Genomic DNA, 12,979 nt, shown 5'->3' with positions numbered 1-12,979 from the left:
TACTAGTCTTGCCCAAAACCTTTTTCACTAATACACGGCCAAACATTCGTACATCTTGCTTCAACTGTCATCCTTTAGCTACAGATTTCCTTTGTAAGTTAATAGGGATATTCCGTATTTACAAAAATTAAGTTCACGGAGGTGCATAACATCAAGTTCTGTGGTATAATCATCACTAAAAAAAAAGTGTCACAAATGTTCTCTGTTGTCTTGCATGGAATGATTGCAATAGTGCTTGGGGGGGAAAAAATTCTGATTGTCTGAGATGGCCACCTACATGTTAACTGTTAAAGTGATTAGCTATACAGTGGTGCTTAATTAAAAGCAGTAAATCACACTGTGACCTAAACCACATCAGCATAAACATTTATTTATAAAGATAACATAACTGAAGAATTATGTAACAAACATGTCTTGGCTTAATGATTGCATTTAATAAGAAGAAAGTTGTTTCAATTTGCATAACTATTCATGTATTCATTACTCATCTCTGGATACTGTTAATGCCATTGAATTACCCCCCACCCCCCCTTTTTTTTTTTAATGGGCTTACTTGAATAAACACTGACAGATTATGCTGTAAACAAACACAGCAAGCAAACACATTATAAACCTCTTTGGACTTTTACAGATCGTTTTTTTGTGTGTATATGCCTTATCATGCCCATGCACCCAGTGGCTCTATGCTCAGACTGCACAGCTTTGGCAGATGTGAAAAAAAAACCCCAACAGAGTGATGTGTGAGGATGGCACTGAGTAACCGTGCAATTTCACTGGTGATATAAAGCGGTCCAACACGCCTGTCACATCTGTCCCTCTTTTTTTTTTTTTTCAACTACATTGCACTGAGAAAATGCCTTGTTTGTTGGAGGAACTGCCGTTATTTCCTGCAAATGGCCATTCTATTTAGCTATTTATTTATAATGTGAATGCTGGAAAATGTTAAGGAGTTCAGCCAAACGTTAAAAAAAAAAATTCTCATCATTTTACCACTTACCCCAATCGTAGTCAATCAGTCAAGAAATTATTTTTATTCCGTAGTTATACATTAAAGCTTCAAGGTTAATATTGAGAACAAGTAGTTGAAGTCTTTCCCAATATGATTTTTTTTTTTTTTTTAATGAAATCTTAAACAGTCTCAATTACATTCAGCCATGTGACACAGACTCGCTGATGTGGTTTAGGACTTGTATGTAAAAATTAAAAAATGAACATCACTGACTTAATGTCATTTATAAACGTGTACCAAACGTCACCGTGTAGCTGAACACTGTAAGGTTAGAGGAAAGCTTAATCACTTTTTGCAGATTATTTGATATTTACAGCTACAGCATCTGGCAGATGTTTTCTTATCCAGAGCGACGTACAGAACTACAGCATTCTAGTCTCCATCAAAACACATCCTCATGCTAGTACAAGTAGGTCAGTGTCTAAGAATACTATCAAGCTGTCTTCAGAGTTTCACAGTATGATAACGTATTCTGAACAGATCGGTTTCACGGATATTAACTCTCGCATTGACTGACCGGGGGAAATTATAGGAAAAGTACATATCATTTATACATTCTTGTATATACACTAATAACACTAAAACAAAAGGAAAATAAACATCAAATCCCCATCAAATTGCTCTTCTTCTTGGCTGAAAGTCTGAAAGGCAGAAGTGGAAGTTATTTTGACTATGCCAATAAAAATATTTAATAATATATAATATTAATAATAATAAGCGAGCACTAAATCTTCTGTCAGCTGAGGCGATTGTTTACAACTTTTGGGGGGGTGGGGGTTAAATATTGCTAATTTAAATGCTTAAAGAAGAGACGACAAGAGGCAGGTGGTTTGAATTCAGGGCTGTTTGGTAGCCACTTTATACTAGTGACAGCTCAGGCTTCACGTCGCTCAGTTTGGGTGATGGCTCCAATTTAAGGACTATTGTTCCTTATTTGTAAAACGGCTTATTCATTAATTACATTAGATACCGTAATGGGGTTGTTGAAGCAAGTATATAAAGATTTGTGCAGTGGTTAAGACATTGGACTACTGATCAGAAGGTCATGAATTTCAAATCCCAGCACCACAAAGCTGCCATTACTGGGCCCTTGAGCAAGGCCCTTAACCCTCAACTGCTCAGGTGTATAAATGAGATAAATGTAAGTCGCTCTGCATAAGGGCGTCTGCCGAATGCCGTAAATGTACATGCATTCATGTGAAGGGTATTTTGAACTGTAAGATGGGCTTACCCTAAAGGTTGGTTACATTAGCATCGTAGCTCTAGTGTAAACAAAACCCAGACACCGAACACATCTTAGTTACACTACATTTGGGGAAGAAAATTGAAAATAGAGTAGGATTCAATTTAGTTATACTATTCTATTAATATCTGTAGGTAGCTGGATTTTTGTACTAAATCTCGGGAACCTCTGGCTGTTTCATTATTTAGTTTTGGTTTTTTTTCCCGCTAAACAAAGCTGAATGTGGACTAAAAGATGAGAAGGATTATGTTGACTGTGTAATTTCCACTGCAGTCACACTTTGAAATCCTCCAGATGCTTTTGTATCCCAGCTCGGTGCACACAGTGCCACTGGTATTTGTGAGTATAGGACGCTGCATGGAAGGAAAAACCCCTACAATCCTCGTGGCCTTTAAGCCCTTCTGTTTCCCTCATTGTGTAAGCAGAGAGTGGTGGGGAGAAGCGGGCAGCAGTGGGCATCTTTTACTAGGTCATCATGCCTTCCAGAGCCGGTAGGCAGGTACTGAGTGTCACTGTTGTGTGGAAGTAAGGAAAAGAATCACGACTTTCTTACCTGCCGGTTTCTATGGCAACTCACCAAGGTCTGTGCACTGTGCACGGGAGGCTGGGACTTCATTTGAGCAAAAACATCTTCTTTTTCCCCATGTTTCTCTAAGATAAAGCAGCAGTGTCTTCAGGACATGACAGGCAACTGAATCACACCTGAGGCATGGATTTCAGTTCAGCTCTAACTCTGAGCTTGTTTTGGACCCAGCTTATGTGTTTTTCTGCAGAGGATTTAGACCTTTTGGACCTGACTGAAATCTATTTTTAGGGTTATTTCTGTGGTTTGGTATGAAAACATAGTCAAAATGTGATTACTCTCTCCTTCAGATACTTTCAACCACAATAGGATATACGTTCCATTTATTAGTTGACAAAAGCCCTGGTAAATTACTCTGTACTAAATCAATATCTTTTTATATTGGCTCCATCGGTCTGTTTTAGAAACATCTTGCTGACTGTAGCTCTGCACTCAAGTAAGCACACAAGCAGCATAACCCAATTAGATAAAGAAAGAAAGTCCTGACATATTCTGTCCAAAACACTCCCAGTCCAACAGCAGCAGACCATTAATCACAGCCACAGTCCTGTCACAAGTATGTATTGAGATATATGAGGTAGAAACAGAACTGAATAATCTGCCAAAAGCATTGTAACACTGGCCTAGACCATTGAAAATTTATCAGTAGATCGGCAGAGTTGTTATTCCTATCTGGAGAGACTAATACAAGGTGAAAAAGTGCCTGCAAAATGCCTTCATTTTGCACATATAATAATAAAACAGCATGTGAATAGGGAAAAATATGCTCTAAAAGTACGTCACAAAGAACTGTGAGGCTTTTTAATGTTTCTCATTCTTAGCGTCTCCCATCAGAGTTTCAGACTTTCAGTGTTGACCCCTAGAAGAAGGGATTCTTTCAGAGAGAAATCATTCACTTCGGTCATAATTGAATAAGATGATGGGATTTCAGTCCACGCTGTGTGTGGGGGTAGCCTTCTGAATTGTATAAAACAACCTCAAATACATAATTACTTACATCCTGCTGCTCCTCTGAATAGAAATGTAACTTACAAACAGTGAAGGAGTGCAGATCCTTCTTTTCGACTCAGATCTGTTCTCGAGTCGTCCATCCACCCCGAACCCCCCACACCAATCACATTCAATCTCATGTTCAAAAGTAATTATCATACAGCTGCCATCAATAAAATTATTCTGATTCTGATTAACCTCAAATATGTATCAGCTGTTCCTGCAGGGAGGCCACAAAGAGACCTATGACAACATTAAAGGAGCTGCAGGAATGTCTGGCAAGTACTGATTACTCTCTGCATGTGACAACAATCTCTCGTATTCTTCACACATCTGGGGTTCAGGGTAGGGTGGCTAGACGGAAGCCCTTTCTCATAAAAAAAACATCCAAGCTCAACGACATCACCCCAAACCATGTGGCAAAATGTGTTATGGTCTGATGAGACCAATTCCAAAAGGTATAATAATTTCATAATTCCAAAAGATATGTTTGGTGCAAAGATAAAGCGCATCACCAAAAGAACACCACACCCACGGTGAAGCATGGTGGTGGCGGCATCATGCTTTAGGGCTGCTTTTCTCCAGCCAGAACTGGGGCTTTTATCAAGGTAGAGGGAATCGTGAATAGCTACAAATACCAGTCGATTTTAGTGCAGAACCTCCAGGTGTCTGCTAGTAAGCTGATGATGAAAAGGAATTTCACCTTTCAGCACAACAATGACCCAAAGCATACGTCCAAATCGACAAAGGAACGGCTTAACCAAAAGAAGGTCAATGTTTTTGGATGACATAGCCAGAACCCAGACCTGAATCCAAGTAAACATCTGTGGGGTGACCTGAAGAGGGCAGTGCATAAGAGAGACCCTCACAATTTGATGGATCAAGAATAAAATATTCCATCCATCCATGTTCTATACAGCTTATCCTTCAGGGTCACGGGGAAACCTGGAGCCTATCCCAGGGAGGCTCAGGCACAAGGCGGGGTACACCCTGGACTGGGTGCCAATCCATCGCAGGGCAAGAATAAAATATTATCAAGGGAAGATATTGCCAAGTCAAGACATGGCACGCTGATAGACTCTTACCCAAAAAGACTGAGTGGTGTAATAATATCAAAAGGTGCTTCAACAAAGTATTAGTTGAGGGGTGTGCACACTTATGCAACCATGTTATTGTAAGGTTTTTTTTTTTGTTTGTTTTTTGCTTGTTTCCCTAAAAAAGTTTCCGATTGTTTTTCAGGTAATTTTGATATGTTGTAAATTCCCATTGAGGGTGTAAAAAGTTCTGACATGATTCATCTTGGTTTCATTTTTTTTTTTTAACTTCACAACATGTCATTTGTACAGGGGTGTGTAGACTTTTTATATCCATTGTACATGTGTACGGACAAATTTGGAACGACACACTATGACACCATGCGCTTTTTGGAGCAAGATCCAGTCACTGGATTGAAAAGCTGTGTAGCTGGTCATCTGACGTATCAGTCTAAGTTCCTCTTTTAGTGAAATGGGTAGTTCTTGAAGATGTTTATTGATGAAATGTACCAGACTTTATTGCTAGACTAATCCGAAGATATCAAATTGCCATTCTGACATCCTTCTGGATGAAGGCTCTCCACCTGAAACTATGCTTGACGAATTGGAATTGTTTTAAGGATTTCACTACGCTGGATCTTGCATTGACGACAGCGGACACCCTTACGGTCCATCCAGTTAAAGCCACCGAGCCACCAGCGTGTGATCTGAGATTCTGCTCAACCTTCACATCCTGTACATTTCAGCTTCACAACATCTAAAGAATACAATCTTTCCTGACTAGAGAGTCCACTGAAATATTTATACAAACTCTAGTGTATTTCTCGATTGGACTACTGCAGCTCTGTTCTTTCATTTCCTTTCCCATGTGACCTCTACAGAACACTGAAATTGTGGCTCCTCATCTGGTTCATACTCTCCCAAAGGTCTTTCGCATGACCTCCCTTCTGAGATCACTTCACTGCCAAAACGCACCCCAAGGCTTTGCAGTAAAATTGTTCAAAACTACACACCTTCATGACATCTCAGGTTGACTGATATTTCCTACTCTTCTTGTTTATAAAACTTTACAGTCTTTAGCATTTTATAGCTTGCATTAGTCATTTTATTATTAAAAAAAATTTTCTATAAATGGCCGTCTGAAGCAACACTGCGCTTATACATATCTCGGGATTTTTTTATTAATTTATTTATTTTCTGCTGGAAAGAAAAACTTTGTATATTTCCAAGAGATATAATAAGGTATAATAATGACTCATGTACTGTGTAAGCAAGTCAGAAGTCACTTAGGCTTGATTGCCATTATGTTCTCTTGAAATTGTCAGCATTTTACAGACTAATTGGCCACATTCTGTTATCACCTGCTGTCATGTCTCACAGCATGATTCAGGATATCATTCTCGCTGTGTATTTTTCTCTTTCTCTTTCTCTCTCTCTCAAAATTGATCTTTCTCTCTTGCTCAGTATTTCTCTCTCTCTCTCTCTCTCTCTCTCTCAGTATTTTTAGAAGGATATTTAAATAATATTTACAATTGAATAATATTTACTATTTTAATCAAGCTTAATAATCATCCTTATTTTTTTTTAAAAATCCAACATTTATGAATATATTTGAATATTTCATTCGAACTTTCCCCCCATGTCTTTCTATCCTAGACACATAGCCTAATATCAGTAGCATTTGCTTCGTGACGATAGGGATTTCATTATCCGTCTCGTTTTGCATCATTATCTTCTCAGATAGACCTTGCCAAAGTATAATGCTACCCATAACAATCTACACCATTTTGTTCATCATTAGCATTCTAACTTAACACACTGTTTCTCTGGCTGAAAGTTTCCATCAGCATCACTGCTCCAAATTTTTGGAGCCTATTTAATGAGCTCGTACTAACTAACTAAATATCCGAGCTCATAATGTTCCCCGAATCAGTTTTATACAGAAATTCTGGGCACTGAAAAGGGGGAGAGGGGATACATGTTTGAGTTTAGTGGTGCGTAATTTGGCGAGAATGTATTACGATGTTTAAAGCGTTACTTGTTCATGCTTGTCTTTAATTAAGGATCTCGGATTCATCCTCCTGAACTCCAGAGCTACAGTGCAGTCTTGAGGCACATGTTTATTTTCTGATATAATTCTGCACCCCACCATAAGGCCAGCTTTAATAAAAGAGAGTGTGTGCCTACATCTGGTGATGTTACAGCTCTGTTCTTATATCGTAAGGAGCTAAATGTAAGTGAACAATTGCTTGCTCGGTTGTTTCAGTCACTGACTCATTAATTCACCTGAGCTCCAGTGCCGTTGTTTCCCCGAACGAAGACAAATAGATCTCATTGAGAGCAAGGTAGACCATGTGTTAAGTCTTGAAAATCAGGATAAACCAATAAGAGACATTTTCAAGATGACCATGGCCCCAAAGTCTCAACGTTTGCAGTGCTTTCAGTGTTCCGTTTTCCAGTAGAACTTTGTCATGTTTAACCTCTCCATATTGAATAGTACATGGTTGTAAAGTTTATTTCCTAAAACGAAATATTATGTATGCCCTATAAAGACATTATATTAGATGATTTTATGATTCATGTTAAAATATGAATTGTTTCCTGCATAGATTTGTATTTTTTACTGGTTATGTTGATTGGCTTTTTAAAAATGACCTGATTCCCACTGGCAAAATTATATTTCTCAGCTTTTAAAGGAGGTACAGTGCCTGTGACTTTGCATTCATAGCATTTCATAGGTCCTAAATCCATATGGACGTGTGATACATACATATGCTTTTTTATAATTCCATTAAATAACATTACTTTGATAAATCGCTATCTGAAAGTTTGGCCATTTAGTGTGCTATCACAATCAAATCAAATCAAAATCATTATATGTTTCATTAGATGTATCTTTGCAATACATAATTGCATTGTATTGATTTAAACCGTAAACACGTTTTATTCTGATACAAACACAGAAAAATTTTTTAGGATGTGGTTCCTGTTCGCAATGTTGAGATCATTTTGTTTGATTTACAGCCTGAACCAAAAGTAGCTCATGCTTGAATTATATGTTTCCTGCAATGACTTTGGCAAGCTAGCTAATGCCATAGCATCATCATAACATTGATTGTTTATTTTTATTTATATATTTTTGCAAAGAGCAAAAGAACATTCAGATCCCACAGAATACAAGGCAGAACGGCTCGTAAATTACAGCTCTGTGTTCCTTTCAGAAAACATGCGTGAGGAAACATCGCAACAGATCGAGTCGTTTTGTCTTTGAACATTTTAAAGTGCTGCTAATTGAATTCTAAATGCGCTTGGGAGACTCTTATCTGTGTCTTATTTTAATTTTTTCCCCCTTTGCATTCCTGAAAGCCCTAATTAGGAATTATTTATTTATTTATTAATTTTTTTAAAGGGAAAAAAAAAGTTAGCACATGTGTGATTAGTGTGCCAGGGAGAGACATTCGGGATTCACTAATGTATCTGGCTCAAGCTGTTTCTACTCCATTCATGTCAGATACACACAGTTTTCAGTGTGCGCGCTATCAGTTTTTTAGTTACACCTACTTTGCACCCGGTAGGCATTTTTATCGGATACATCTATCATACAGTAGGACACTGTAGGACCACCAATAACCAGATGTTAGTCAGTGATGGTGGGGGGTGTGTGAATAACAGCAGCAGATGTGCTACAGTCGATAACTGAATGCCTAAGTGACCTGTGATAGGTGCGTTTAATAAAATGGGCAGTGAACTTTTTAGTAAAAATAGAATATTTAGAAACAGAATCAGTTTGTCCCCATAGGGAAGCTTTTTTTTTTTTCTTCCATTTACAGACTGACCGAGAGGATTTGTCGAACCGTAAAGGCATATTATGGGAACATTTTATAGATTGTACTTTGAACAGTTTGGAAAACATGTGCGTATAAATATTTGTGTAAAAGCTGATTTTAGTGTCAGTTGTGCTGTAGTGAGTTCAGAAAGACAGTGACCTTTCTTTAGTGTGGCATTCAGAAAAGCATTTTAATTTGTCCTTGTCTCATGTTTTCGCCAAGTGGAAATGAATAGGGGCTTATTTTTCTCTGGCTTGGAGATGAGCCAGTGAATCAGAACCCACTGAGTCATCTCTAAAATCTGTCTTTGTTTACCACACAGACATTTGATCCTCCGACCTTGTGGTAATGGGATTGATGCAAGTTTCTGCTGGATGAGTGCCACAGCTCATACCATAGATTTCGAAAGGCCTTTGTGTTATAGGTATAATAATTAAAAATAAATAATAATATTAATACAATTTTTTAAAAATAAAATAATAATAATTATTATTAGTAGTAGTAGTATTAGTAGGACTAGGCGGGTACGTTGGCTCTGTGGTTACCACGTTTGCCTCGCACCCCTGGGGTTGGGGGTTCGATTTTGCAGAGTTTACATATTCTCCCCATACCCTCAGAGTACTCCGGTTTCCTCCCCCAGTCCAAAGACATGCACTGTAGGCTGATTGACATCTCTAAATTGTCCATAGTGTGTGAATTGGTGTGTGTGTGTGTGATTGTGCCCTGCGATGGGTTGGCACCCCATCCAGGGTGTCCTACGCCTTGTGCCCTGAGTCCCTTGGGATACATTTACATTTATTCATTTTTTAGCAGACGCTTTTATCCAAAGTGACTTACAAATGAGAAAATACAAGCAAAGCGATACATCAAGCAGAGAACAGTACAAGTAGTGCTACCGTACAAGATCTATAATTGAGTTCTAGAGAAGCAAAGTGCGCAGAGTAGAGGTGTAAGATCCATAATTTAATATTATTTTTTTAATAATGTAGGGTTGGTGTTTTCGGGGTTAGTTACGTGCTCACGGAAGAGGTGGGTCTTTAGCTGTTTTTTGAAGATGGTGAGAGATTCTCCGGTCCGGATTGAGGTTGGAAGTTCATTCCACCACTGAGGGACAGTTAGTTTGAAGGTTCTTGAAAGGGACCTTGAACCACGCTGAGTAGGTACTACTAAGCGCAGGTTATTAACCGATCACAGATTGCGTGAGGGAACGTAAGCCTCAAGGAGAGAGTTGAGGTAGGAGGGTGCTGTTCCAGACAAGGTCTTGTACGTGAGCATCAAGGCCTTGAAATTGATACGGGCGGCTACAGGAAGCCAGTGGAGGGAGATGAAGGGGGGTGTGACACGGGTTCTCTTGCACTGGTTGAAGACGAGGCGTGCTGCTGCATTCTGAATCAGTAGGCTCCAGGCTCCCCCACGAGCGTGTGTAAGATAAGCGGTACAGAAAATGGATGGATAGTAGTAGTAGTTAGTAGTATTAGTAGTAGTAGTAGTAGTAGTAGTAGTGTTGTACTGGATGTTTCTGGAATGTAGATAACACATGATACACTGGATACACCTAGTTCTCTGACAGGAATCCTCAGTTTGAATAATCAAGTACAATTCTAAACACAAAGTAAGATATTCCTCTTATAATACAGCAATTTGCCAGTTACATTTAAAAAAGAATTATTATTAAAGAATGACATCATAGATTTTATCCACTTAAAGTTAAATTTAATGTTGTGGATTTTCCACGGATTATATCAGTTCCTGTTATCACTTGTATTATAGCAGCTATAAACTGTTGTTCCTTTCACCACTTCTCTTTTTTCCCCTCTCTTAAAGTTAAAAAGACCAAAAACGAACTAACTGAATAAATAATACACAGCTTGTCCTGTCTCCTCGGTCCTGAAGACTTTCCCGTAGAGGAAAACCTAGTAACCGTCACGAAGCGCTGCCCCCTTCCAAGAACGGTGAATAAATGGCTCCTTACAGAAAACTTCACCATATCAACTATTAAGCATTTTTCTTGGGTTTAGATTATGTGGAGCGTCCACCATAAAAGTTCCTGTAAAAGAACAGTTACTATAGAAACAGTAATCTGCTAGGACGAGTGTATTAATAAAAACCTGTGATGTGAATTACAGCTGACACTACTGTCAGAGCTGCTGGTCTGGATAACGAATCAATGACTCTACGGACTAATCGAATCCGTGAACTCAACACCGCTGTAGTACAATATTCATATTTTGTATGTATTAATACTGTACGTTAGTAGGTCATTTGTGTTGTTTGAATTCTCTACCTTCACTTTTAATTGAACGTAAAGGCGGTGCTCGTGACGTGGCTTCCGTAGGACATCCCATAACTCATCCTGACTTGAAGACAACTTGCATCAGTATACGCCATATATGTCATGACAGGAAACCAGCTCTGTCCAGTAGTGTTATATATTCGGCACTGAAGGTAACGAGAGAACTTCAGCTTCCTTGCTCGTCGTTTTCTTCCCCGAACTCCTGTAACACCTTAGACGTGTGCTTACACTGCTTATGCTGACTTGTATTAGTCCAAATTACAGTTCCTGTGTTGGACAATATAGTGCTGGGATGATTCGATTCTAAACCACAATAACAGCTGAATATTTTATCATAATATTAAATCAGGTGAACATTCTTTTTTTTTTTTTTGTTATTGTTATAGTTTGTTGCTTCGGCTGTTCCACTGTGATGCAGTTTCGAATTGAATCATTAGTTATGGCTTTAAATGTAATGTTTAAATGTAAAACAGTAATAAAAATGACTTAATTAATTCAAATAATAGGCTATATATGGAATAATGTGCTTGACATTTAAATGGCTTTCCATTTAAAGGCCAGTTTAGTGCAGGGAAAGAGGGTTGGTTCAGAATCTTCTGTTAAATTAAATTAGTGCTTAATGTTAGGATTAGTGTAAAGTGTTATGATGTACACTAATCCTCTTAGAAATAAAGGTACCAAACCGTACTTTTCCTTGTCACTGGTGGGGTGATATACTCTCACTCTCTCTCTCTCTCTCTCTCTCTCTCTCTCTATATATATATATATTAGGTGAGCAAAAGTATAGGAATGCTTGCAATACCTGCAAACAGCCTGCAATCCACTGACATCACCAAATGCTGCTCAATTGGGTTTAGGTCTACTGATTGACTTGGCCAGTCTAAAGCCTTGCATGTTCCCCCTGATGAAGTGCTTTTTGTGTTAGCAGTGTGTTTTGGATTGTTGCCTTACTTGAGAGTAATTTTTGTCCTCTTTCCTTAAATGCTAAATTCAAAACCTTGCTGTTAATCACTAGTTCAGTACGCTGTGTCTAATCACTTGCCTGGCTGCCTTGACTTACTGCATCCATCCTACCTGCATGTTGGTGTCTGACATTCACCCCAGGAGGGGGCAGATGAAGGAAGGGGTGGGCAGGGGGGGTCTGTCTGAGGGATGCCTTTCAAAATCATCAACATATTTGACATCTTATCGCGTCAAGCTGGATTGCTGCCTGTTAGTGGGCTGTGAACGCTGTGTATGAATGTGTGTATGAGCGTGTGTAGTATGTTGCTGCAATTTTTTATATACTGTAAAGGTAAATAGATAGAGATTAAAGACTGAAGTGCATAATGCATCACGTGTCTGTAGTTTACAGACATATCCTAAATCGAGTTACTGGTACCACCGCAAATGTTAATTATTTTCCAACAACAGCACTACCAAATTGTTTTATCCCCCGTGACGCTTTCCTGGGTTGGGTCGGGAAAGAGGAGAAAGGAGGCAGGCTTGGAGCCACTCAAAAGGGGCTCCTTATTTTACTTTTCAGCTATTTTATTTTCTGCTCAGATCTCTCTCTCTCTCTCTCTCATTACGGGAGCCCCTAAAGGCACGAAAAGACACACATAAGTAAGCTTCAGATAATATGGCACAGGTGAGAATCACCACGCGTTACCTACCGCTTCGACCCGCTTCCTCTCCGTCCACAGCTGACTCTTGACCACTCATCCCCCCCCACCACCACACCCCCTAATATCACATACAATTTCCCAAAGGATTTTTAATTTATCAAAGAACGGCACGTACTTCAGGACCATTTATATTTACATTTAACGTTGTGGATTGCAACGCGAGTTAGTTCCTGTTGTCCCTTTCTTTATACAGCTGTAAAGAGGTGTTCCGTCACCAGCCTATCTTTTTTTCCCCCCAATGCATCTTGTCTTGTTACCGCTCTCCTCTGTTCTGATGAGCTTCACATAAAGTTACACCTCAACCTCTGACTCCTACAAAACACTGCCCCTGGA

General features: G+C 39.0%; 1 protein-coding gene across 1 annotated transcript in view; it reads left to right on the top strand.

Annotated features, from left to right (window-relative positions):
• The window catches only part of cpne9 (copine family member IX), a 47,823-nt gene that overhangs the window by 19,564 nt on the left and 15,280 nt on the right, over positions 1-12,979 (top strand). The window lies entirely within an intron of this gene.

The sequence above is a fragment of the Ictalurus furcatus genome, chromosome 15, assembly GCF_023375685.1.
Source record: "Ictalurus furcatus strain D&B chromosome 15, Billie_1.0, whole genome shotgun sequence".
Classification (NCBI taxonomy): Eukaryota; Metazoa; Chordata; class Actinopteri; order Siluriformes; family Ictaluridae; genus Ictalurus; species Ictalurus furcatus.
This window is presented reverse-complemented; position numbering and strand designations above follow the sequence as displayed.